This window comes from Fistularia commersonii, chromosome 34 (genome assembly GCF_037954325.1).
Source record: "Fistularia commersonii isolate RoL2024-O1a breed Wild chromosome 34, RoL_Fcom_v1.0, whole genome shotgun sequence".
Classification (NCBI taxonomy): Eukaryota; Metazoa; Chordata; class Actinopteri; order Syngnathiformes; family Fistulariidae; genus Fistularia; species Fistularia commersonii.
In genome coordinates this window covers 8,242,510-8,267,949 of record NC_141317.1, presented here as the reverse complement: position 1 = coordinate 8,267,949, position 25,440 = coordinate 8,242,510, and the positions used below count along the sequence as shown (strand labels likewise).

Here is a 25,440-nt window from a genome sequence, read left to right as displayed (position 1 = left end):
GACAGGACAGCCAGCGGTGCAAAGCTCCGAGGGGACGCGCTTTGTGAAGGAGACCCGGCAGTCTGGCTCGGAGTGGACAACAATGGAGGGAAAGACCTGAAAAGGACAAAGCGTCTCTCCCTCTGAAAGCGCTTCCACCTCCATCCTCCTCCGCGTTTTCGGTTACGGCACTTTGGATTCTCCCGTCTCGCGTTCCGGCGCCGGGATGAAACGAAACGTCTCTCCTGCCAGAAAGTGTTTCATCATTATGCAACAGAGAACTGTGACGTCATCTCTGCAACGTTTCCGTCCTTTCTTCAAACAGCTGGATTTCTATAAATGATCGTCGCGGGGCAGAAATCGGTACCGTTATATAGTCTGAAATATTTTAGGTCGCCCGATGAGGTGGTAGGGCGAGGAGGGACGACGCCACATCTCAGGGCCTGATTGGATTCCCTAGGTGGACCTTTCCGTGTGGAGCGTCCGTGTTCTCCCCGTGTCTGCGTGGGGTTCCTCCGGGCTCTCCGGGTTCCTCCGATCCCTGAATCGCCCAGACGTTTCACAAGGCCGGGTCCAACATTTCATCGCGGGCTTCGTTCTCATCCGTCAAGCGGGAAATGACACAAACCGATGGCGGTCGGACAAGCGCGCGGACTTTTTTTAGAAGCAAACTCATGAAAGTTTAAAATCATGCACGTGCCCCCGGGGGGTTGTGGGGTTGGGGCGTCGGGAGGGGCGCAGACTTTTATTGCGCTAGAAGAAGCGGGGCAATGACAAAGGTTAGGTTTTTTTTGTTCATGTTTTTTGTTTGTTTTCTTGTTGTTTTTTTCTCCTTTTTGGCCGGTAATAGCGCGCCGCTACTTCAGCTGCCGATTTCCATCGAACCGCGTGGATGGGTGTCGACATGTCAAATAAGTGGGATGAAAATCAGACACTTTGCCGGTGAGAAATAACTCGGTCGGTCGGGGAAAACGCTGCACTCTCTCAGTCAAAGGGAGAAATGTTGGTCCTCATAATGGTTTGTTGGCACTTGCTGTTCTGGCACTTATTCTAGTGCTGGTCGCTTGGAGGCACTCCTCTGTGAGCTCCATTTTAATTGAATGGACGCCTCCACAGCGGAGTCAAGCCAGACAGACGCTGAAAGAATGCCGGAAGTGAAGTCATTTCTTTCCAAATAAAAACCGAGGACCTGATTAAAAGCCTGGTGAAACTGAAATGTCCCCATTTGCTTCATATGATTCCATGATCCTATTCTGAAAGTGATCTGGGGGAGGGCGGCAGGGGGGGGGGGGGGGGGGAATTATGTTTGCCTAGTAAATGTATCGACGAGCAGTGTGAGAAAATATCGATAGAAATATAAATAGGACTAACACTGCGGCAGATGCAAATCGGTTACGGTTTAGTTATTGTCGTATTTGTCTGACTGCGCCTGCAGACAGGGTCTGTGAAATCCCCCATGTTGAAGATGAGCTTTGCAAGAAATTACATTACATTACATTACATTGCATTTGGCAGACGCTTTTATCCAAAGCGACTTACAATAGAGGACATAGGGACTGCAAATACACTTGCAAATACACGATGCACAGGAAATATACAGAACAGTAAGCTTGGGTTAGTGAGGGTTTTTTTTTTTTTTTTGGACAGACACACAAACGTACACACACACACACACACACTCACACAAACTGCATGATGTAAATGATGTAAATCTAACCATCCAAACGGTACAAAGTTAATGGCTGCCGGAGGCCGTCAAATTATCAGATTTCCATCACTTACACTTATAAGACGTGTTTATAATCCCAAGTGTTTTGTCAAATGAGCATGAATGCTGTCTTGTATTGTTATTTCATCATTTGTTTGTTTTTATGCTCATAAATCCACCTGATCCCCTGTTCAGGAACCAACATTTTGAAGAAAACGAAACAAAAACGTCTTTTCATACTCACTGTGGTGTAATCCCGTTCCTCATTTTTCCATGTATTTTAATTGCTTTTTTTTTTTTAACTCGAGTATTATTTTGAAAGTCCCAACCGGAAGTAGAGTGCGCATCTAAACGCGCATTGACGGCAGCTTTCCGTCACATGGCGCTGCCTGGCTGCTCGCTGATGGAGCATGATGAGGGAGGCAGGAGGCAAGCCCCTCCGGTTGCGCGTCAGCATCCCCTCAAATAGCGATCCTCCGCTGTCACTTCGGTTCCTAGCACCGAGCGACGAACGCCCGTGAACGCCCGGGGAAGGGTGGGATTTTTTTTTTTTTTTTTTTTTGGTCGGCATGCAGCTTTTTGTTTTGGCGCCGGAGAGGATGAGGAGGCTGGAGACCTGCGAGGGATGAGAGAGCGGATCCAGGCGCGCTGTCCCAGGAGAACTCAACCGAGGAACCGGCCGTGATGCGCCTGTGAGGCACCGCAGGGCGAGTGAGTACGTCGAAACCTCGGCGTCTGCAGACGCGGATCCACTTTGACCCCCTCCGGTCAGCTGTCCTGCACGTCTTATCCCCCTCAACCCACCCCACCCCACCTCCCACCTCCCACCCCACCCTTTCCCATCTTCATCACCTCTGATCGATCCCCCGCCTGTCCGATCAATCATTTTCGTCTTTCCACGGACAAGTGTGAAAGTTGCATTTAGAAAATGCTGCACCCCCTCCACCCCAAAACCTTCTCCATTTGCATCATCATGCATGCATGCATGCACGCATCAAGGTTTCATATCATGCTGTCCATTGCGGTGGACGGCGGGAGGTCGGCGTTAAACTTCTGATCAAAGTGAGCATGTTTTGCTCGTTGCCTAATTAACAACGTCCTCAATGCGGGGCCCCTCCTAGCACCCAGAGGGCCCGGAGGGCGTGGGTTGCCGTGCGTGATCAGGAGAGAAAATCTCCAGTCGTATTTACACAACGAGGGTCGATTAAATCTGGACTCCTTGTGACCCCTGAAATCACAAAGAGGAGACGCGGGAGCAGAAAAGTGACCCCCTAAAACCGACCTGCCGTTTAATTCTTCCCCTCCGACCCAAACCCACAGCCTGCCCTTCGCAGAAACACGAGCCGGGTGTGAAATCGGCATCAACCCCACCCATGTGGGACCGTCTTTGCACGTGCAAAATTCACTCCTTCACCTGTAAGCGGCAGCGGCGCGAGAGGCCGGCCGCGGGTGTGGGCGTGGGCGTGGACGTGGGTGCCAGCGCAACTTCTACAGAAGCATGGAGATGAATGAAATGCACTTATGATGCAGCAAGGATTCCCATCTCCTGTGTGTGTGTGTGTGTGTGTATGTACTTCACCTCATTACACCCATTGTGTTGACTTAAGCAGGAGGGTCACCCCTGAGGCCACTTCTCCAGCCTTAGTGATGAGTGATGCCCCGAATTACACCGCGCCCGTCCTTATTGCGGGATTTCAGCTTACGTGTCGGGTCGGCTGCGGGTGTTTCGGACGTGCACGTGCACGATTAAGTGCGCTGTTACATCTCGTTATTTAAAATTCACCGTTGAGTTGGAATCCGGGCGGTGACGTTAGCGGCCCGCCCACGCAGATTTCTCGCACCGGAGCTTCTCTATCCCTGTTTTTTATTTTTCTACAAACCGGCAAAAAAAAAAACTCTCTCCCTTGCAGTCAGAGAGACGCCTCCCTCCCGAGGCGTCTTCAATCTCCTGCCTGTGTATTAAACATCAAGCATGTCGAACCGCGGGCGCGAGGCCAAGCTCTTTAAGGCGGCGTCAGCCTTCTGTCAAGGGTGACAGAAGAGTCAGCCGGTCCCCACGGGGCGGAGAACAGTTCCCGCTGCCGTCGCGCCCAAGGTGACAGGACCGAGGCGCATCTTTCCCCTCCATCCCCTCCATCCCTTCCCGTCTGGAAGCTTCTCCTCGCACACCTGCACTTTACCTTTCGGCGTGACTCCCTTTTGTCTCCGGTGCATGCGCCCGTACGCCCAACGCGGGCGCGGACATGTGCAGAAGATGTAATATTTATGAGGTTTTTGAGGTCATAAATCATAGCGGCTGTCACGCACGCCGGTGTCACAGCTTCCATACTGCACATCTAATGAAATATACAGCAGTAATTTAAAGATAAAGTGCATTCTCTGCTATTCTTTCATGCAGACTGTATAGAGTTTTATCTATAGCCCCCTCCCCCCGGTCGGTGTGATCACGCCGAAAGCAAAGGCCATCTTTAGGAGTGAAATCGATCGGAACGAAACCCCTATGCACACACACACACACACACACACACACACACACACACACATATGAACCGCTTCTTTAGATGTTGTTAAATAACCATTATGAATATAACTGAATGGATAAATATCCAGTATATACGTTTTTTTTCTCCAATCAGACCTAACTGCTTGCAATTTATTTGGAACTGCAGATTAATAGCAGGGCAACATGGCGGCTAGAAGGTCCCTGGTTGGATTCCCACAGAGGACCGAACTGCGTGGAGTTTCCATGTTCTCCTCGTGTCTGCATGGGGTTCCTACAGGTTCTCTGGTTTTGCAGAATGAATGAGTAAATGGTTGTATGCCTCTATATTAACCATGTCAATGACAGGAGGAATGCTTGCCTTTCTCTAATAAAATAAAATAAAATAAAATAAAATAAAATAAAATTAAATTAAATTAAATTAAATTAAATTAAATTAAATTAAATTAAATAAAAATAAAAATAATCATAATTGTGCAGCACAATGGCGCCGTGGTTAGTGTTTCAGCCTCACAGCATGTTTGCATGTTCTCCCTGCATCTGCATGGGTTTCCTCCGGGTTCTCCGGTTTCCTCCCACGTTCCAAAAACATGCAGCAAGGTATTTGGGAAAAATTGGGGAAAATTGCTCCAAAGGAGTGAGTGAATGAATGGTTGTTTGTCTACATGTGGCCCTGCGATTGACTGGCAACCAGTCCAGGGCACAGATAGCGGTATAGATCATGAATAAATGAATGGATGAAGGATTAGTAAAAAGTTAACAGAGAGGTGCAGGTGCTGAAAGAGCCTCCGCTCGGATCTTTCGGAGGTTTAATCTCCGTCTCCCCGATGCTAGAGTTCATAAACCGTCCTCTAAAGGATACGGGGTCGTAACTCGGTTATGTGCCTGCGCCCCGAGACGGTCTGTGTTTACGCAATAATAAACTTTACTACATGGATTATATGGGCGAACAGATAAGACTCGCCGCCAGGAGCTCAAAAATAGATGGTCAAAAACCAGATATTATTATTATTTTTTGTTATTTTCCGAACAGATTTATATGGAAAGGCATTTGGAATAAAAACCTGCGATTCGCTGAAAACACAGAATAAACGTTGTATCAAATTCAAACTTTTCAGGCGTCCCTCGCCCGAATTTAGGGCGGTGCCTCTAAATAAAGCACTGGTGGAAGAGAAAAAAGGGAGATACTGGAGGGGAAGTGGCTTTCCTTATACATTATTAGGTCAGTCTATGTAGTCATATAACACACACAGAGAAGCTGTGTCACAATCTGTAAAAGATTATAATCACAATTAAGGAATTCATTTAAAAAAGGAATCTCATATTATCATATTTAATCAAAAATGTATTTTTTTCCACACAGTCGTGGGTCGTTAACGTGCATATTGATTGATTGGGATGTAAAAGACGCGTTGTGAGCCGGACGTGTTGCAGCGTTAAAAGATCTTTGTGCATGTGTGCGTGTGTGTATGTGTATGTGTGTGTGTGTGAGCTATGTGCTTAATAGCTCAAGGATAATGACGGTGAGCCTGTGGTCTTGTTAGTTGTCCAGACAGACGTGTCCCGGCCCAACCTTAGAGTGCAGGGCTTCAGCGCTCTGTAGCTCCAAACCTCCTGCCTGCACAAACCATCTCAATTATTAATCCTCTGCTATGTAAAGGTTCGGCTGCGTGGGGTTTCCTTCGGGTTCTCCGCTTTCCTCCCGCGGCCCAAAAGACACGTAGCAGGTTTACGGACGACTAACTTGTCCGGAGGTGCGAATGGCAGTTTGTTGATTTGCATTTGCGGCCCTGTGATTGACAGGGGAGGCTGCGTCTGCGGGGACCGGCTCCAGCCGGCTCTGCGGGATAAGAAGCGAATGAATGAGCGATCGTACGCCGAGTATTATGACATAAAGAAAACATGACATTTAAAGAATTTACACCTGTCATTGTGTCACCTCCCCGTTCCTGTCGCACTCTAAATTATCCAGGAGCCTCGGCATGATGTGCCGGAGTACATGTATTGTTTATATACTTGTCACCTCTTTATGCACAAAATACATTTCCGGCCCGGTAGCGGCTGTCCATTAGAGTGGGAGCGCCGTAACTCATAAGCACTGAGTCATGTCTGGGCAGCATTATGTCGGCATAATGTCAGCGCGCCGAGCACAGATCCATAAGCAAACATCATGATTTAATCAGAAACCAGAACGCAATGATTTACATACTGTAGATGTGCCGTTAACGCCGCTCCACGTTTAATGCGGTACAGTCATAACATGAGAACATGAAATAAGTGGCTGCTGTGAGCAGTGCACGCCCGTGATTATATGCAGGGTGACGCGCTGCATATCCGGTTCACGATTTGCAGCAGATGGCGGGTTTGTGGATGGAACGGCTTCCTCTCTTGCTTTGAAAAGTGCTAAAATACAAGAATCGAAGCAGGAGACGCGAGGCAGCCGAACTGGAAGCCACCCTACAAATCTTACAAGAACATTAAACACCATAGTTCATTTTTTTTTAACTCATTCGTCAGGCCAACTCAGATCGATTTATTGACTCTTCAGAGTCTCCTTTTCAATATTTCAACTATTTCTTGCTTGACTTTTTCTACAATTAACATTTTCAATTTGATGGAACAACATACTTCTAATTCACCTAATAATGATAATTAATAAGGAATTGTGGAGGTACAGCTTTAATTGCTCTAAATTGTCCAGACATGAGTATAAGAGGGTGATGGTACAATGATTTAATTACAAAAAAATATATGTGTGTGTATAAATTAAAATGAAAAAATAAAATAAAAATAAAAAATATATATTATATGATATATTATGTATTTATATATATATATATATATATTAATAAATAATATATTTTATCTATTAATTAATTTATTTATTTATTTAATTATTATTATTATTATTATTATTATTTATTTATTTATTTTTAATTTTTTCAATTTTTATTATTTGATGTTCACAGTTAGATGCTGCTCAATTGCCCCTCGGCGACAAATAAAGTTTGATTCTGATTCTGATTAAAGAGAGAGTGAATCTCGCCTCTCGCCAAAATTTTCAGCCGGGAAAGACTCCGGCCTAAATCAACCCTGTGCGCAGGATTAGCAGTATGAATGAGTGAATGGATGAATTTTGCTTTTGCTTTCGACCAAATGGCTTCCTGCAGGCACACAGCGAGGGATAAGTAATGTGTTTGGACAGAGGAACCACGGTCACATTTGTAAGTGGGCACACAGAGTTTTGAGTGACTTAAACATTTCTGTTTACCTGAGGAGATCTGACCTCCTGTCTGAAGCGGCCTGCTGTTTGCCGCTGGACTGTCCCTTTCGGTGTTTCGCCGCCTCGCTGAGCCGAGATGACAGATACAGCTGCGCGGATCGGGCAGACGTGTATTTTTAGTCTCAAGGTTGGAGAAACTTCCTGTGACGCTTCGATTCCGCAGCAACGATGCAAATTGTCTGAGCGCGATCGACGGAGGGACGCGGGGTTGCTTGCACTTTCTGTTTTGCGCCGTAAGTTGTGTTTCAGTTTTTCCAAAATATTGCCTGCGTTTGGTTTAAAAGGAGAGCGTTACATAATCACTTTTGAATGCCCCAAATGATGCCGAGCCGCCGAGCGGCGCCTTGCCACCTCTTGCCGTGATCCGCTTGACTTTGCCCGACGGATTTTAAACAATTTATCATAATAGGGTGCAAGGACCACAAAACGGTTTGGTGGCTCGCAGCAAAAGCAAAACCTCATTCCTGCACTCCAGTAGCAAAGACCGGTACTTTTTCATGAACTCATTTTGAAATGACAAACACTGCACTTTCTTAAATAGATGTAAACAGGCTGTGAATACATGCAATTTATAATCGGAGTCAAAACAATCTTTAAGGTGATCCAACCCGCTAACCCAAGAAAACGGCTAAGTAAACCAACGTTCTGGCCGCGTATGACACCTACCGGCGACGCAGATGTTTTGTTTCTGTCCACATCATCGCATCCGTAGACGCTCTTTCTCCTGTTAGAGTTCATCTCCATAAACAACATCATTTTTGTTTGTTTCCAATGTCCATGCATTGCGGCTAGCGGAGCGTGTTGTACTCTATGCGGACGAGCTGACGATCGAACTGCGATTGCACCAACTGTGAAGACCGTGACGTCACTCTTTCCTAGATTTATTTGGATTCTGTATCTATTGACCTGTGCAAGATAACATATTATTCATTTGTTTGTTTGTTTGTTTATTTGACAACATGGCGCCCTCTGTGGCAGACGTGTTTACTCGCTCTGCAGCTGCATGTCAGCTTTTTCTTTTTTTTCTCAATTCCAATACAAATCCAAATGCACTGTGGACAGCAAAGTAAGAATTTCATTGTACAGGGACACACGTCTCCACACTGTACATATGACAATAAACACTTTGAATCTCGCATAAATACGAAACGGCGCCGCATCGGCCTGAAAGGCCTCTCTCCGCGCGCTGGCGGGCGAGTCGAGCTCACCTTCGCCAAAGTAGCTGCTTATTGATTCTTATTGACTGACAGTCACGCAGGCGATGGAAAATCAGCCACCGCACTCAGAGGACGTCGGCGCTCTGGAGTTGACAGGCAGGTTCATTTGTGCATTAAATGGCCGTTTGCTCCTCGGGTCTCCCTCGGCGGACCGGCTGCGACCGGTTACCCCGGTGATGTGCAAATTCCTCACCCTCAAGTTCATTCAGCACCTTCCTCATCTGCGCCTTCGCTTTGAACCAAAGACTGCCGGGACGGCGAGAACCGGAGGAGGACGGGGCGGAGTTAAGGCCCCCCGGGGACGTCGCCGATGCAGATCCCATATTGATTGGTTTAGTAAGAGAATCCTCTGGCTTTTAGTGGTGCTGCTTAATATGAGTGAATTGTGGAAAGAAAGATCACATAAGCTGAACTCCACTCCAGAGGCCGACTGCGTCTTTTAAGGACAGCAAATCACAGAATCATCCACAGGGGCTGCTAGACTGGGATGTTTGGGAGAGAGAGACGGAGCAACCGCTCAAATCACCCAGATGTTTAAATGACAGAGTGAACGGTTGAATGAAGTGTGAATGAAAATGTGGATGAATGTATGTCTCTATTTGACGTATAAGTGAAAGAGTGAACGGTTGTATGTCGCTATATGATGGACTTATGATTGAGGTTGACTGCTGGGATATATTATAAATATATATATATTATCTATATCTTATAGATATAGGAGATCAAGATGTTGGCGGACTGAATGATTATACACAGGACTGTCTCAGAAAATTAGAATATTGTGATAAAGTTCTTTATCTTCTTTAACGCAATTAAAAAAAACAAAAAATACTCATTCATGATATTCTAATATTTTGAGATAGGATTTTTGCGTTTTCTTAAGATGTAAGCCATAATCAGCAATATTAAAATAATAAAAGGCTTGCAATATTTCAGTTGATTTGGAATGAATCCAGAATATATGGCATTTTTGTTTTTGTAATTGCATTACAGAAGATAAAGGACTTTATCACCGTATTCTAATTTTCTCTGACAGTTCTGTAAATATACAGTATATCATATATAGATATACATCAAGAATCGATTAATTGTCATTGTGCAGGCAGAGTTACATATTGTGATGTGAGCTCCCGGCTCGGAGCATGTACAGGTTTTTATAGAAATAGAAATAATGAGGCAGGTTATTTACACCGTGTGTAGTTATAAACATGATGGGGATGGTATGAAGGGTGATACATTTAGCTACGAAATGTAACCAAATGGAGCCTAATGTAAAATAAATGTAACTACTCCATGTAATGTTATATAACTGAATTTATTATTCATTCAAATCCAAGATGTTACATATCCATTTGCATTGAATGTATGCAAATGCATTCGTAACATTTTGGCTTTTAATTCTTGGACGATTTTTTGTTTTTCTGGTAGGCTAACTTTGGCATACATCTACATGTATTGGTCTTCCCATCTTTCTTGAAACAGCCTTCCATCTGCATCAACTTTTCTCTTCCTGGACATTTAGAGATCATTTTAATTTCCAATTCCACTTGTTGAAAATTGATGTGGATCCACTGCAAGCTAATGATGCTGTCACTTTGTGGGTAACATGATCGGCAAGAATCGCTGGAAATTTAGTTTATGGTCAATTCACGCGTTTGAATTGTTTATTTTAAGACAATCAGATCTTTTAAGACGTTCCAGCGGGCCACATTTGGCCCGCGGGCCTTGCGTTTGACATGTGTGACCAAAAGACAGGATGGATAGGATCAGGAATGAGTCCATCAGAGGGACGGCACATGCTAGATGTTTTGGAGAGAAGGTCAGAGAAGCCAGACAGATGGTTTGGTCAGGTGTAGGGGAGGGATAGTCAATATATTGGTAGACGGATGCTGGAATTGGAGGTCTGGAGGAAGACCAAAGAGAAGATTTATGGACGTGGTGAGAGAAGATAGGAAGTTAGTTGGTGTGAGAGAGGAGGAGACAGAGAATAGGGTTCGATGGAGAAGGTTGATTGGCTGTGGAGACCCCTGAAGGGAAAACCCAAAGGAAAAGAAGAATATAGATGCACTGAGTAGAAATATGACATTATCCACTGTTAAAGATAAAAATGTACCTCTTGAGAATTAATTAATCGTGTTAATTGATTTAAATAATCCATTTTAAACTATGTGAAACTCAACTAAAGATTAATTAAAAAAAAAAAAAAAATGTTAAAATTTGCTAATGACATGAATATGAATTGCCATTTACCTGGAAAGGAAGAAGAATTTGTCTGAGAAACAAAATGATCTGTTAATGGGCCCCTGGAGACTCACTGGTATTCATTTAATAGGTCCAAGTGAAATATTAATTTTGTATTTTGCGCAGGAATTAAGTTTAATAATTAAAGAAGAGAGAAGCGTAAAAGAGAGAAAAATGGTTTTCCTGACTGACACACGAATGTCGGTTTGGATTTCCTTCCCCTCCGCCACCAGCGGCCTCATGCCTTGTAATGAAGCAAACGTTGTCATGACCACATCTGCAAAGCCTCTATTTGGAATAAGCTCTTTCTGCGATAACGCTCTGCAGCCTCAAAGGTTTAATAAAAGCTATAACCTTTGGTCATGAAGCCAAGCATTAAGCAAGCCGTCACGCCTTTGAGCGTTATCTTAGATCACACCATCGCATGGAATCAATATCCACATCGCGTGTGTGTGTGTGTGTGTGTGTGTGTAGATGTTTCGGTTCGAGCATGCTTTTTTTTTTTTTTTTTTTTTTTTTTTTTTGGGCCCTACCCCCTCCCTTGCATGTTCCGTATCTGTCAATCTTGGTGTTACGTTAAGAACCTGCTTCAGAAAAACACAGAGCTATTTTTGGAAGCAGCACATTTTGTTAAGTGAGAAGATGAAGTGACACAACTGGGGTGGAGTTTTTGCCGTCTGAAAACCTTGAAAGTTTCCTTATTTAGAATTGCCGCTCCCCAGACGCCTGTGCAGATTGCACGTAGCTACTATCAGATATTGGGGAGTCACAGGTGCAGGCAGCACATCGTAGCTAAAGGGCCTGCATTTTGTTATGCTTTTTTTTTTCATTTTTTCCATTTGAAATATTTCATTTTTAATCACAGGGACTGTTTTTTTTTTTTTTTAGAGTGTAAGTTCTCGTCAAACACAGCGGCCGATACGTACATTATCAAATGTAAAGAACCAGCGAAAATAACTTTAAAGGGCTGCAGAGCAAACTCTACTTTGTCTATGTGTGTGTTATTGAGAAAGGGTTGAAACTATTTTGGTCTGTTTTTGATGATTTAATTTTATTATTAATGTATTCACCTCCACATAAAAGAGAGCTGAGATCCCAAGTGATTACTGTCCCCACCCCCCCACCCCCCACACATACACACACACTCTTTCATGCATACACACACATCTATATTTATTTTCTCTACTCATTTTGTACATCGCATGGTTTTGACTTTGGCACTTGTGTGCTTTATCTGATGGGATCTGTACTATGTGGACCAGGGGTCTCAGACTCGCGGCCCCCTCGGAATAATATTTTGTGGCCCCCTGCCTGAAATCAAATCTTTGTGTTAGTGCGGCCCGCGCATTTTTTTCTCACATGCATCTGGGGTTTTATACAGTGGGTTTAAAAAAAAAAAAAAAACAGGCAAGGAAAAAATGAAAAAGTAACTTTGCAATGTATTTTTTGCTTCAAATTTTGCAAACAATTTTATTTTTTTGATGAAAAAACATCCAGTGACATTGTTAAAGTGATCTTATTTCCACTAAAAAAACGATAGCAAAAAATAAACAGGCAATATTAAAAAGATTGATTCAATAGCCTTGTAAAGATTGTACCACCTCTTATACATACATATCAATTTTCTAAAAAAATTCTAATAAATTCTAGTGACGAGATGTTCTCTTTTAACTCAACAATATTTTTAGGGTGTCATTTCATCAATGCTTTTTTAATATTCATTTTTAAAATTAATTCATCATGTATTTTTTTAGAGGAACAGTTCATTACATATAAAGATTTGTATGATTTCCATGTTTATATCCTTTACACTAAAACAAAGGAAAAATTTGGACTTGGTGTTCTTCTAGCTTTTTCTTCTCGCAAAATGAGTTTGACACCCCTGATGTAGACTTTATTTCTTTGTGTCAAAGTACTGTTAATGCATTGAAACCTAACGCACGCGCCTGTGTGTGTGTGTGTGTGTCTTATTGGGTTAGCGTGCGCTTTCACTTGTTCAGTGAAAGCACCTGCTCTGTTTGTCCCCTTCGTTCACTCGTATGATCAATAGCTGGCTGGCTCTGCCGGCACAGCTGCTGTCGGAGGTGTCTCCGCAAACCCAATTAACGGGACTATTCGCTCACCTATTTAACAAAACTCCCGCCCAATATGAACCCGGCTCACACTGTTACACACACAGCTCGCTGGTAGGAAAACATGGCGAGGCCTGCAGGTCAGACAACAAGTGAAATCACAAGCGATATGATTTCCCTCCTCCATGCTGAGAGGCAATGCCCGTAAAATATTAATGCGTCGGTGCTCCATCCAAGTTTGGGTAGTTGGAAGTCAAAACACCGTGAAGGAAATAGAGCTTTTATCGAAAATGATTATGCATTATTGGGTTCTGTCAGTTTGGAAGCTCCCGGTTACCGCTTTGAGACGTTTTAAACACCGATTATTGATTTTTGAATATCGTTGCTATCACTTTCAAGGCCAGACTACAGTCTCTGGAAGCGGTGCTTCTCAATTATGAACAAGCAAATATAACTACACTTTCCTTCAACGGACACACCGCTTTTACTGATTGAGTACAATTCGAGTCAGAGGAATATAAAGTAATGGAACTGTGATTTCTTCGATGTACGAAAAGGCCCAAGTGGGAAAATAAGCTATATTACTTAGAATGTTGCTATTGTAATAACATTTATATTGGTATTTCTCAAGCAATTCCCGATACCCTGCATGTTCCAAAATAGTTTATCAGATGTTGTTTTGAAATGTTCTTAAGAACTCACCACTCATTACACCAGCTTTTAGCTCCTCACAGCTTTACTCATTGATAGGCTGAGGATAGTTATTGAAAAGGCTTAATATCGTAGAGAGCAGATGCTTCAGTTATTTAGATTGTTTGCATTGGGGGTGAGACGGTGCTCCATGGCCTGGCGGTTTCACCTCGCAGCAAGAAGCTCCCTGGTCGGATCCCGACATGGTGCCTTTCTGTGTGGGATCTCCGGTTTCCTCCCGCAGTCCAAAAACATGCAGGAGTTTCATTGGAGACATGAACTTCCCCTGATGTTTGAATAAAAGGACGCCCGCCTCTCGGCCTATAAACAGCTGTGATAGTGCAGGATAAGCCGTACACATAAAGATTGAATGACTGCGTTGATAAAGCAAGGTTTTTTACTCAAGTGCCCTTGAAGTGTGTCACCAAAAATGAAAACGTCTTCCCTCGGTGAACTGGATGATTGGCATCATCAACAAGGAAGGAACCGGTGAGACCCGACCGTAAGTCTCCGACAGACAAATCGCAACCCTCGACCAAATGTCTCTTAGCTGCGACTCTCTATATCATTTTTAACGCCGCAGCAGCCATTTCAGCCGGGCCAAATTAGTCATCGGTGTCAGAATCTATGAGCGGTGTAATCTACAAGCCCGCATGACAACGTGGCGGTCGCTGTGTTGGTGAAAGGCAGGTGGCCTTGGATGCAAAGTGTGAAGACACGCAACCCGGAGGTGTTCTTCTATCCATCATCACTGCCGCACTGGACATTTGGGAGAGGGGAGTGTCACAAACGTGCATGTAGGTTAGCGTTTCAGAATCCACCTGAGGTAATGGGTTTTCCATAAGCCGCCATTGTCGAAGCCGACCGGGCTTTTAAGGCTGAATCAAATCGATGGTTTCTCCATTGGATGCTGGGAGGAGCAGAGGAGCTTCCCTCTGTCTGCACGGGCACGATAACGCCGCTGAATAGACCCCGACCACCTTTCAGATGGAAATAGACTATCCAGTGCATATAAGACGCAGTCATTTGGATTGTACTTAGCACCGGCTTCCGAACATAAAACTGGCGGTGTGACAGTTGGTGGATGCCATGCGGTTTGTTTTGGTGTTTTTTTCATAGGTAGCCCTCGCGTCTCATCCGAAATTGTGTATTTTTTCTCTCAAAATGCGCAGAAATTGGCCACCGCAGACCCAGAAACGGCGAAGCACATCAAGGCGTGCAAGATTGAAAGCAAGCTTGCAAAAGTAGAGAGTGACTCACCCAAACCACGGGGGTGTGTGTTACAGGCGGCATGATAACTTACAGCACACACTCATCAGAGTGCACATTTTCTCTCCTGGAGCTTTTGTCTCTCGCTCTGCATCTCTGCTCTCCACCCCTCTCTCTTTTCTTAATTGGCAAACACATATGCACACCCAGACAAACTCGAGTATGCTAAGAAGAGATGGTGGGGGGGGGGGGGATTCATGAATTTGCTGACGACAAAAAGTAAAAAATGTGATCGAATTGTGTCCCGGCTCAATCCTGACCGACCCCCCCCCCCCCCCCCCCCCCCCCCGGGGAGCGGCTCTACGTGAATCACTTAAAGATTCTGCCTACCCTGAAGATTAAAATTGAGCGAAGAGTGTATGATTGATGTGTCATCTGTCCAAATGAGATAGCTAAGTTTGTCTCTCCATGTTTTTCTGTGAACTTCCTACATGCTTATGCTGTGTGTGTGTGTGTGTGTGTGCGCACGCTCAGACTACAAAGCTGATGAAAAGAGTTACCGGGTGGTTGCTCGGTGTGTTTTTGCATGGAGGCAGCAACGAGTGTAACCGCTCCAAATGGCTCTCTGCAGTCGTCCCCGGGGGAAATTGGGGCTGCAGCACAAACAGACGGCTCCTGCCACCGACATCACGTTACGCGTCCGTCCTGCATCTGCATGAATTTACTTAAAACGTCCAATAAATGTGGATATTTGTACGAAATGATCAAATCGTTTGTTTTCGAAGCTTCGCGTGCCGCTGTGGCGCAAACCGCTTGCGTGTGCATGCGTCTCTGTCGGGCCTGCAGCGTATGAACAGCGTGCTTGTTCAAGACTTCCTAGGGCTCCGTATGTAGTCAGGGGTGATAAATGCGCTCTCGGGACGGCGCTCTTTAAGTATTTACGCACGGGGCGGCTGTGGCTCTGCTGGTAGAGAAGGCAGGGCTCCACCTGTCTGCAGGCTCGGGGCAACACAGCAAACACCCGCGGTTGCCTCGGTTAGCGCCGTGCACGGCAGCTCCGCCGCCATCCGGTGTGTGAATGGGTGAACGTGAGTGAGTGGAGACCATTAACTAGCACGTAGCGAAGTGGGTGACAGCCTACAAACCGCCAAAAATATGATATCTGTCTTGCAGCTAAAGCCAACGTTGGAATTGGTTCTAATCTTACCATCAAATATCGAAGGGATTACATACTTTTAGAATTCGCCGATCGATAGCAATTGCGGGGAAAACTGAACTCCCGTCTTATCTAGAAAATTCGTTTAAAGAACCTCAGCGAGCCATCTCTGTAACCTTTACACCGATGGCTTTTTTCCCATTATTTTTCTCCGTCGGAGTTGCACTTAATCATTTAACCCTGTAATATGCATCGCTTGGCCAGTCATTTGTTTCTGTCGGACGTCTCTATTGAATAGCGGGCTGCCCTTTCAATCAGCAGTGACACCCCACAGTCAAGCAAAATTGCCCAAATCAGGCTTTGCTTTTGGGAAAACTCCCAAACGCCGTGAGATCTCTGATGCAGAGCTTAAAACCCTTTAAGCCGTGTCTTTTTTTTTTTTTTTTTTTTTTTTTCACGGACACTGTGATTAAATCTCATTTCCTGAGTAAAAACCAGATGAATAACATTATCTGTGATTTACTCGCGCAAAGCTCTATCCCGCTCCGGGGGCTCCTCCTATCAACACATTCCTCACCAAAACATCTGTGATCGGGCATTTGGAAAGGAACTATAGGTTTGTTTACAAAACCGCCAGGGAAACAAGATTATGTAAAACCAAGTAATTAATGATCTTGACGCTTAAATTGTAGGACTTGAGGCTCTTGGGGTGGAAAAGAGCAGCACGTTGTGCAGGTTGGAAGGGGTGCGAATCGCGTAAAGATCAGAATTTATCAGCTCCTTGCACTTCTCTGGTGATTGACCAATGTTATGGGCTGGGGAACCAATCACCATCAACATCGGGAAACGAAATCGACCAATCGCCGCAAAGAAAGCTTCATTTCAAAGGACACGCTGGATTGAAGGTTATTTTCAAAGAAAATACTTATTTAAGTCTATTTAAGTGCTTGTCGTATTTAGGAAACAAAAAGCCCAACTTAAATTATACCGAAAAAATTAACCCAAAAAAAACAAACAAAAAAAAAAACGTTGTTGTCCTTGTTTTATCGCGTGCACTGGAGCGTGCTGTCAGCTGTCAACCTAAATAAAAAATAAAAAAAACAACTATTTCAATTGCGCAACGTAAAATATCGATTTGCTAAATAATAGCCAATTAAATTTGTTTATTTTACTTAGTTCATGCGATTTTAGCTCCCGCACCTCAGCACACAACATCTGCACGACAAACCGATAAATGGCGTCGCCGGCGTGGCGATGGAAATTTTGAGCGCCGTTGAAACGAATCACGTTTTATTTCAATGTTACAAATTCATCCTAATCTTCGAATTTAGAACTACATGTAAGAAACGAATTAAAAAAAAAATATTTTCCGTGTCATGCATGAAGAGTATTCACTTGTCATGGGAAACACGGAAAGGGCCCATGGGGATTCTTCCAAGGTGTGCTCGCTGGAGCTGATGGACGAATGCTCTGCAAAAAGTCTCCGTCCACCTTTGAGCCGGTCATCAGGAGCTGCAAAATCTTAGCCTCCGTTAGAGCCGAGAGACAACTGAACCCGACTGAGACGTGGCATTTCAAGATCCCTCGTAACTGGCAAGAGATGAAAAGCATAGAGATTTCTTCAAATCAGGAGTTTCTTAGATAAATCGTAACCTCCTTTGCACCTGGGTAGATGGTCACAAGGCGTTTTTACAATAGAAAGCACGCGCACACATATCGGCACGCGGGAGATTCATCGAAGACGGATTCTGAATCCGAGACGAAAGAAAATGTACCGTGAATTCCGGATTATAGAGCGCACCTTACTATAGGCCGCACCTAGTAATTTTAATAGAAAAGATATTTGACATAAATAAGCCGCACTTAAGCCGTACTTGTTTAAAAAACTGCAGGTGCAGCTTTTTAAACAATTAAATAAATGACGTCTATAACCAACAGTACATCGTGCAAATGCTTTTTTCAGAACATATGCCGAACTCACGCGCTCTTACGAGCTCTGTTTCCTTCTTCCACATCCAGACCGATCGCTTTCAACTTGAAAGCTGCATCAAATGTGTGCGTTAACGGCCGATCCGAAGAATTACCATAAATGCGAGTGAGTTTGCCGAAACAGTTTCATTCGTCCGCTGTGGAAGGAAGCTACCGTAATGACCCTATAAAAATCCATAAATTAGCCACATCGTCGTAAAAGCTGCAGTTCGTAAAGGGAGTGAAAAAAGTAGCAGCTTATATGCTGGGATTTACAGCATTTACGAACGGAAATAGATTTTTCTCTTTAAAATGACATTTTTTTTTTTTTTTTACCGCTTAACTAATTCAATTGTAAAATGCAAGATAATGTCAAGAAATGCTGCTTCTAGTAATAATGATAATAATAATAATAGATTCTATGTGTCTGCTGGCTGACAGGTAGGAGGAGTGTGTCACATGTGAATCATTGTCATTTCACTGGACATGAGTGATATCCCGCTGTATAACCGACAACACTCACAGCGGGCGGGGGTGGGAGAGGGGATAAAATGGAACGCAATATTTTTGAAATTTTGAAAAATCTTTTCCATTGTAACCCCTCATTGAGCCGGAGATGCTCACGTCTGGCTCAGAGGGCAGATAAGGGAACCAATTCCTTCGCACTTTGGGCGTCTGCTCTTTGATTCCCACCTCACGGCTCGTATCTCTTTGATTGCCGTGTTTGTGACAGCTCTTTTTTTTCCTCTCCTCCACGTTCCCTCTCATCTCTCCCACTGTGTGCTGGTGGCATGTCGCCGGTTCATCCTCGTCGGAGGTCCCCTCACACACACACACACACACACACACACACAGGCGCGCGCAGCCAAGCGCGTTGACACATCCAGTGCACAGTATGAGCAAGACACACACGCCCTCTTCCTTAAAGAGGTAAAGTGAGTGCAGCAGCATCCGCAATGAATAATTGAGTTATCTGGCTTTCGTGCAGAAATAGCAATCCCCCCCCCACCTCACACAAGTGTGAAAACATCAGTCACCGCTCAAGACACGGGGAAGCGCGCTGCCATGTGGGTCTACACTGGCTGTTCCAGTCTCCATTCATGTTTGTTTGACTTTTCGGGGCTGTTTTATGTGAACATTTTCGAGGGCATGTAAAACCGAGGCCCCCCGATCGGATGATGCGCGGAGATTTTTAACGCCCACCTTTGAACACTTAAAAGGATCTGCTCTTCAAACCGAAAACTTAAAAAACGGGCAAGAGGCATATATTCCTTTGGAAAGCAGAAACATCCCCCAAACCAGTTGATTTAATCTTCTGCGTGCGTATAAATATTCTCCAGCGACTGCAGTCATGACCCCAGGAAAAAGCAGAGCAAGCGACATCTGCGTGCTGAAGAAGTCTGCATCAAGAGGCAGGAAGTGAGCTGTGCACACCGTTTTTCGAACATATGTATCTTATCTTCGTCCTGTTGCCGCACACAATATTAACAGCGAGCGTGCGCAGGCGAAAAATTGCACTCGGCTATAAAAGAGGTACAAACCTCCGGTCTCTTGTTTGTGCCGGACGGGATCTTAATCTTGATTTAACGCCTCATATGAGCGCCTATATTTGTATAAATGAAAACAGATAAAAATGAGATATAATTGAATTGATTTAATCCCCTAAGGGAATATAATGAAGTAATCGGGCTTGGTGTTTAAAAAAAACATCTTTGGATCAGACGGAAATGCCATTGTGCGGCAAGGGAAGCTAAGATAAGATAAGATAAGATAAGACCTTAAAACACTTTATAGCCTTGACTTTGACACTTTATAGTTTTATTTGTATTTCTTATTCTCCCCCCCCCCCCCCATTTTTTTTACTGTTTATACAATTTACTACTATTATTTATTATTGTTATGTTTTACTTCAAACTCTGGCACAACAATTTCCTTCGAGATAAATAAAGTTGTTCTTTTGTTCTTATTCTTATTCTTATTCTTATTCTTATTCTTATTCTTATTCTTATTCTTATTCTTATTCTTATTCTTATTCTTATTCTTATTCTTATTCTTATTCTTATTAGATAAGATAAGATAAGATAAGATAAGATAAGATAAACTTTATTGATTCCCATTGGGGAAATTCCTTTGTCACAGCAGCGTAACAGTTATAATGTCCAAAAAGAAAAAAGTAAAAGTAAAAAGTCAAATAAATATAATATATATGTATAAATATAAATAGAGATACAGAAGATAGCAAGACATCCAGGAATAAATTGACAGCAGCGGCAACAAGAACAGCAATAACATCAGGGATAAGAATGGACAACATAAAGGAACGGTAAGGGTGAAGAATACACAACCAGAACTTAACAATAATACAAATAAAGTGACAATAGCAATGACAAGCATGAAATAAATAAACAAAATTGGCAGGAAGCGTGCAGGCCGGGCCCCACAAGGACAAGAAAGACAGCAGAATTAGTGCATGACATGTGATGATTGAGGTAGTGAGCTTGTGGAAGCAGCACAGATGCACCTCGGGCCGGTCAGAGTCGTGTGCCGTCCAGACTGCTGTTATACCGTCTGATGGGCCGTGGGCACAAAGGAGCGTCTGAAGCGTTCAGTTCTGCACCGTGGTGGGATGAAGGAGCCGCCCATCGGCCACGGCTCGTCGTGCAGGGAATGGGAAGGATCGTCCGGGATCGCTCCCGGTTTATCCTTCACCCTCTCCACCTCAAGATGGTTCAGAACATCCCGCTCTGACCCTTCCTGTGGATTTCATAAGCGTTGTTTGACCAGACCAATTTATCGTTAATGTGGACCCCGAGGTACTTGTAGGTATCGGGATTTGGAATCGCGTGAGACAGAACCGCTGGGATAAAATGACACGCACCGACCCCACCGCTTTAGATCCGTGCAAATGAGACCCCGGTAATCCGACTAAAACATTAAATAAAACGTCAACAAATGTTCCCTTTCCTTCTGTTGGCTGCAAAATATGGCCATATTGCCATATTTTAAGTGAAATATGTTCTGGTGTCTTGATATACCTCGCCTTAGATATTCTGCTAGCTCAGACTAGAAAATGCAGATAGATAGTTATCAGTTATTAATGAATACAAGCATTTCCAATATTCTATCAGGCCCGACTTGTGCAAAGGTGTCTTGTGCGGATGCTCGGGGAAGAGCGGTGTGTATGTTAATATAATTGCATCGTATTTTCGGGCTTTGCATGATTACGCAGCTCTCAATGCAAATGATCATAACATGTAGTGTATCATCACCGCTTTCTAAATTAAAAGCCGGACCTTCCGGACATTTTCCAGATCTCAGGCTCCCTGCACACTCCCTGTAATGTTGAGAGGTCTAGAGCTGAAAAATTGCCGGTGCAGATTTCCCAGAAAATCAATCCTGCTCTTATTCCAACATGGCAAGAAAATACTGGAATATTGTCGAAACGCGCCGTGAAATAAATGACTTCTGTTACCGAAGGTTGAGGCCCGTTTTCCCGTACGCGCGGGATTGTGATGACGGCACCTCCGGAGATTATCGACGCTTGATTTAAATCCCCGTCGGCGGCGTTATCGGTAAACCTCGAACGTTCCGTCTGCCTCCGGAAGGACCGACCCGATGTAAATCGGCCAAGAGGCTCGGGATATACGCTCCGCGCGAGAGACTCCCGGGATCTCTCGGAGGCAATCCGAACGGTGACACGACAAAGCTGAGGGAGCAGAATCAGAGCGGACTGACAACGGAGGCCAAATCTGACAGGCGAATCCTCAGCGCGGCTCCCTGCTTTGACAGATACCAAAGAGGAGAGGTCTAACTCCTCCTCCGAACGTCCTGCGGTCATTTACGATCACGTCGGAGATCTCAAAAGCCACCGCGGGATCGGACACGAGACGGGACGGGATTCTGCAGCCGGTCGTGCGGCGATGTGGTCTTGGTGTGGACACGTCCAGCTGTTAGCACTAACAGCTGAGACCTACGTTACAGGGAGAGGGTGGCAGATTAAACAGCAATCCGACTGATCCAGGCCACACACTCCCCATCCCCCGTCCCCCTCTCTCTCTCTCTCACACACACACACACACAGCCAACTGATGTCTGCTGTGAGGCAGTGATGTTGCAAAGGTCTGGTGTGTGTGTGTGTGTGTGTGACAGGCTGCTGCCAAGATAGGTCACAGACCTGGGAGCCGGGCGCGGATGAGAAGGAAGCTGCAAGCTGTCTCGGTACGGACCGCCGCGGCCGCCGCCAGAGTCGCGGCGTCTGAGACGGAGAGGCGGGGGGGAGGGGACCATCCTGACATCCAGCCTCAAACAACAGCGAAAGGTGAATGCGGAGTACCAGGGGTTTCACCCGTCGCGGTGCGGTTATCCGATGGCGTTTTTTTTTTTGCTTCTGTTTGACGTTTTTCGCGGGCTGTGACTGCGCACGGCTCCGTTTCACCCGGTTCCGAACGAAATGATTCGAGGCCCGTGTTTTTTTGTTTTTTTTTTTCGTTGTTTTTTTCTTTTTTTTTTCGCTCCCTCTGAGTTTTTCAACGGGGCTAAGAGTCTTTAGCATGGAAATCGTCATTAATCTGCTCTGCGCTGACAAGTCGGGCAGAGCTGGGAATATTAAAACACGGAGGGAGAGGTCTCCCTGGATCATTTGAAATCCTGGTTGGATGTTTCACTGCGTCGCGGCTGAGCAATGCAGCTGCGTCTGTTCTTCGCTCCTTCCTCTCTGCGTCTGTCTCACTCTCGCTCTTCTGGTCTTGATATTTTTCTCTCTCCTTTCTCTTTTTCAGACGTTCTTGCTGTGACTTCTCCCTCTCTCTCTCTCTTTACAGTCTCCTCTTTTTGGTGCTTGATGGGGGATTGGGAGGGCTCCTCCAAATTGGCACACAGATGAATAATGCATCTGAAGCAAAAGCGGAGAGCTGGGGTTGGATATATCTGTCTGTCAGATTGCTTCGCTGTATTAAACGTAATTTACGGAGTTAGTTCGGTACTTCGGGGTTAAACGCAGAAATTTGCGGCCTCCAGTTTACCGTCCATTAACGTCCGTCATTACGTCTCGCCGCGGAGGCACGCGTGACTACGGATGGATGTGCATCACGCCGTTTATAAAACTACACGAAGTGACAGATGTTTGGATTTTCGGGTTTCCTGCAAGACTTTAAGTTGTTTTTCCTGCAACACCCATACATAATGCATGCGCGGGATTTTGATTTTTTTTCCGATTCATGTGTCGCCGTTCGCGCGCGTGCGCGTCTCACGCTATTCCCAAGCGCCGGCGCTAAAGCCCAAACCGTACTCACGAGCATAAGCTCATAGCACCATCATTAAAGTAATGAGTGGGAAGTTAGCACTGAAGTCAGCCTTAAACAGAGAAAGGGAGAGGGCGGGAGGGAGGTCCCCAATCCCAAATGGATAAATCTTAATCCTGAATGTTGCTTCTGACTCATTTTGGTTAATTAAGTCAAGTCAAGTGAGAGGGAAATGGGGGCTCGGCTCGCCCGAGTCTGTCGGCTCAGCGACGCATTGTATTTGAGGTTTATGAAAGTATCTCCATGGAGATAACAGACAGAACAAACTGTCTCCGGCCTGTTTCTCTTATTTTTACGAGCCTGACCCGCGCAGCTTCCTTAATGCGGTGCCTTACCCTCAGGTCTTAAATGAACGGCGCAAGCGCTCCTCGGTGTTTGGGCACTAACAGGGTTATGTTTCATTTCACTTTATCTTTAACCTCAATTTGTAATAGATGTTATTTACTCAGCCCGCAGCTGGAAACTGCGAGAAGTAAAGTAACGGCAGTTCGGCAGCCTTTGGGATTTTCTTTGTTGTTTTGTGGTGGAAAGATTTCACCACGCGACACGAGATGAGGCAAACGAGTGAAATGTCAAAAAAAAAATAAAAAAAAATAAAAATCCGTGTGGCTCTAAAAATAAAACAACACAAGGGGTTGCCATTTGGAAACATCAGAGGCTCGCAATCGAGGCCCGGGACAGATAAGACAAACAGTTTGATTTACCCAACAGCAACCGGAGCAGGGCTGCCAACTGTCCCCTTCTGAGAATACACCAGAGTGGGTTTTACAAATGTTTATGCATTTAACATTTTTAATTAAGTCCCCTCAAGATTATAAATCCTTTTTTTTTTTTTTTTTTCCCGCGTAGCCATTTTTGCCGTGGATATGAAAGTGGCGGACAAAGAACAAGCCTCTTTGCATCATGAAAAATAGCCTTGTAATCACATACCATAATGCTTTGATAGGGTAATGTTTGATAAAAAGATGTAAAGAAAGATTGTTTGCGTAAATCGTTACTTTGACACATGATGACGGGACGAAAAAGGGCTCGGAGATGCATTTTTGTCCGGGGGACAGTAAAATCATTGCCTAGACGTAACACTCAGTCCAATGTTTTCCTATGTTTTGGTGTAAAGGAGGTAAATAGGTAAATTATAAAAATCTTTATATGCAATGAACTGTTCCTCTAAAAAAAGACTTGACAAATTGAATGAAATGGAAAAATTAATGTTAAAAAAGAATTGATGAAATGACACCCTAAAAATATTGTTGAGTTAAGAGAAAATTTGCCACTAGAATTTATTAGAAAGTTGATTGGTAGCGTGTATAAGAGGAGGTATAATGTTTACAAGGCTATTCTGGTTATTAAATCAATCATTTTAATTTTGCCTGTTTTTTTTTTTTTTTTCGTTTTTGCATTTTTTTATAGAAATAAGAAAAGAAAAGATCGTTTTAACAATGTCACTAGACATTTTATTCATCAGAAAAATCCTTTTGTTTTCAAATTTTGAAGCAAAAACGTTACCGTTCCTTTAAACCCACTATATAAAACCCCTAAATGCATGTGAGAAAAAAAACGCATGGGTCGCACTAACACAACAATTTAATTTTAGTCAGGGGGCCACAAAATATTGCACCTCTCATCCCGTAGGGTGTTTAGAATAAGCGTTATAGATAGCAAATGCATAAATTATCATTCGTGATGGGGACCGGACGAGGCAGATGTTACACACATTTCTTTAAGTGTGTTTACCCGTGCAATAATAAGAAAGCGTCTCCTATCTAATATATCATAGTGGAGATAGCAGTGTGTTGAGCAAACAATATTTGATTTAGAAGCAAATATCTCCGGCTGGTGATGACCGGCTGGAAATACCGTGCCTCCCGACTTGGGTAAAAGGTAATCATTTTAATACTTGCAGGTATAATATCTAAGATATACCACCAAATTATGCTTTAACTGATTAAGACCAATAACGTTTAACGTGGTTTCCCGCTCATCGTTCGTCCCCGAGTGGATAATCACAACCCCCCCCCCCCCACGCCTCTCCGGTCAAAGCTTGCCGAAATTTTATTTTTATTTTTCAGGGCACACCAAGGTGTCTGCGCTGTATCTTTGCACTTTGGATTTGCAAG

At 44.2% G+C, this 25,440-nt stretch overlaps 1 protein-coding gene across 3 annotated transcripts in view; it reads left to right on the top strand.

The window, feature by feature from the left end:
- Positions 1 to 2,089: 2,089 nt before the first annotated feature.
- LOC147214476 (uncharacterized) overlaps positions 2,090 to 25,440 on the top strand; it is a 44,797-nt gene continuing 21,446 nt past the window's right edge. For 2 of the 3 annotated variants that reach the window (XM_086141690.1, XM_086141691.1), the window contains exon 1: positions 2,228 to 2,398. The gene's annotated coding sequence lies outside the window, so the exon portion shown is untranslated. Of the gene's footprint in view, positions 2,399 to 25,440 lie in introns of all 3 variants that reach the window. The other variant, XM_086141689.1, reaches the window with a different exon arrangement.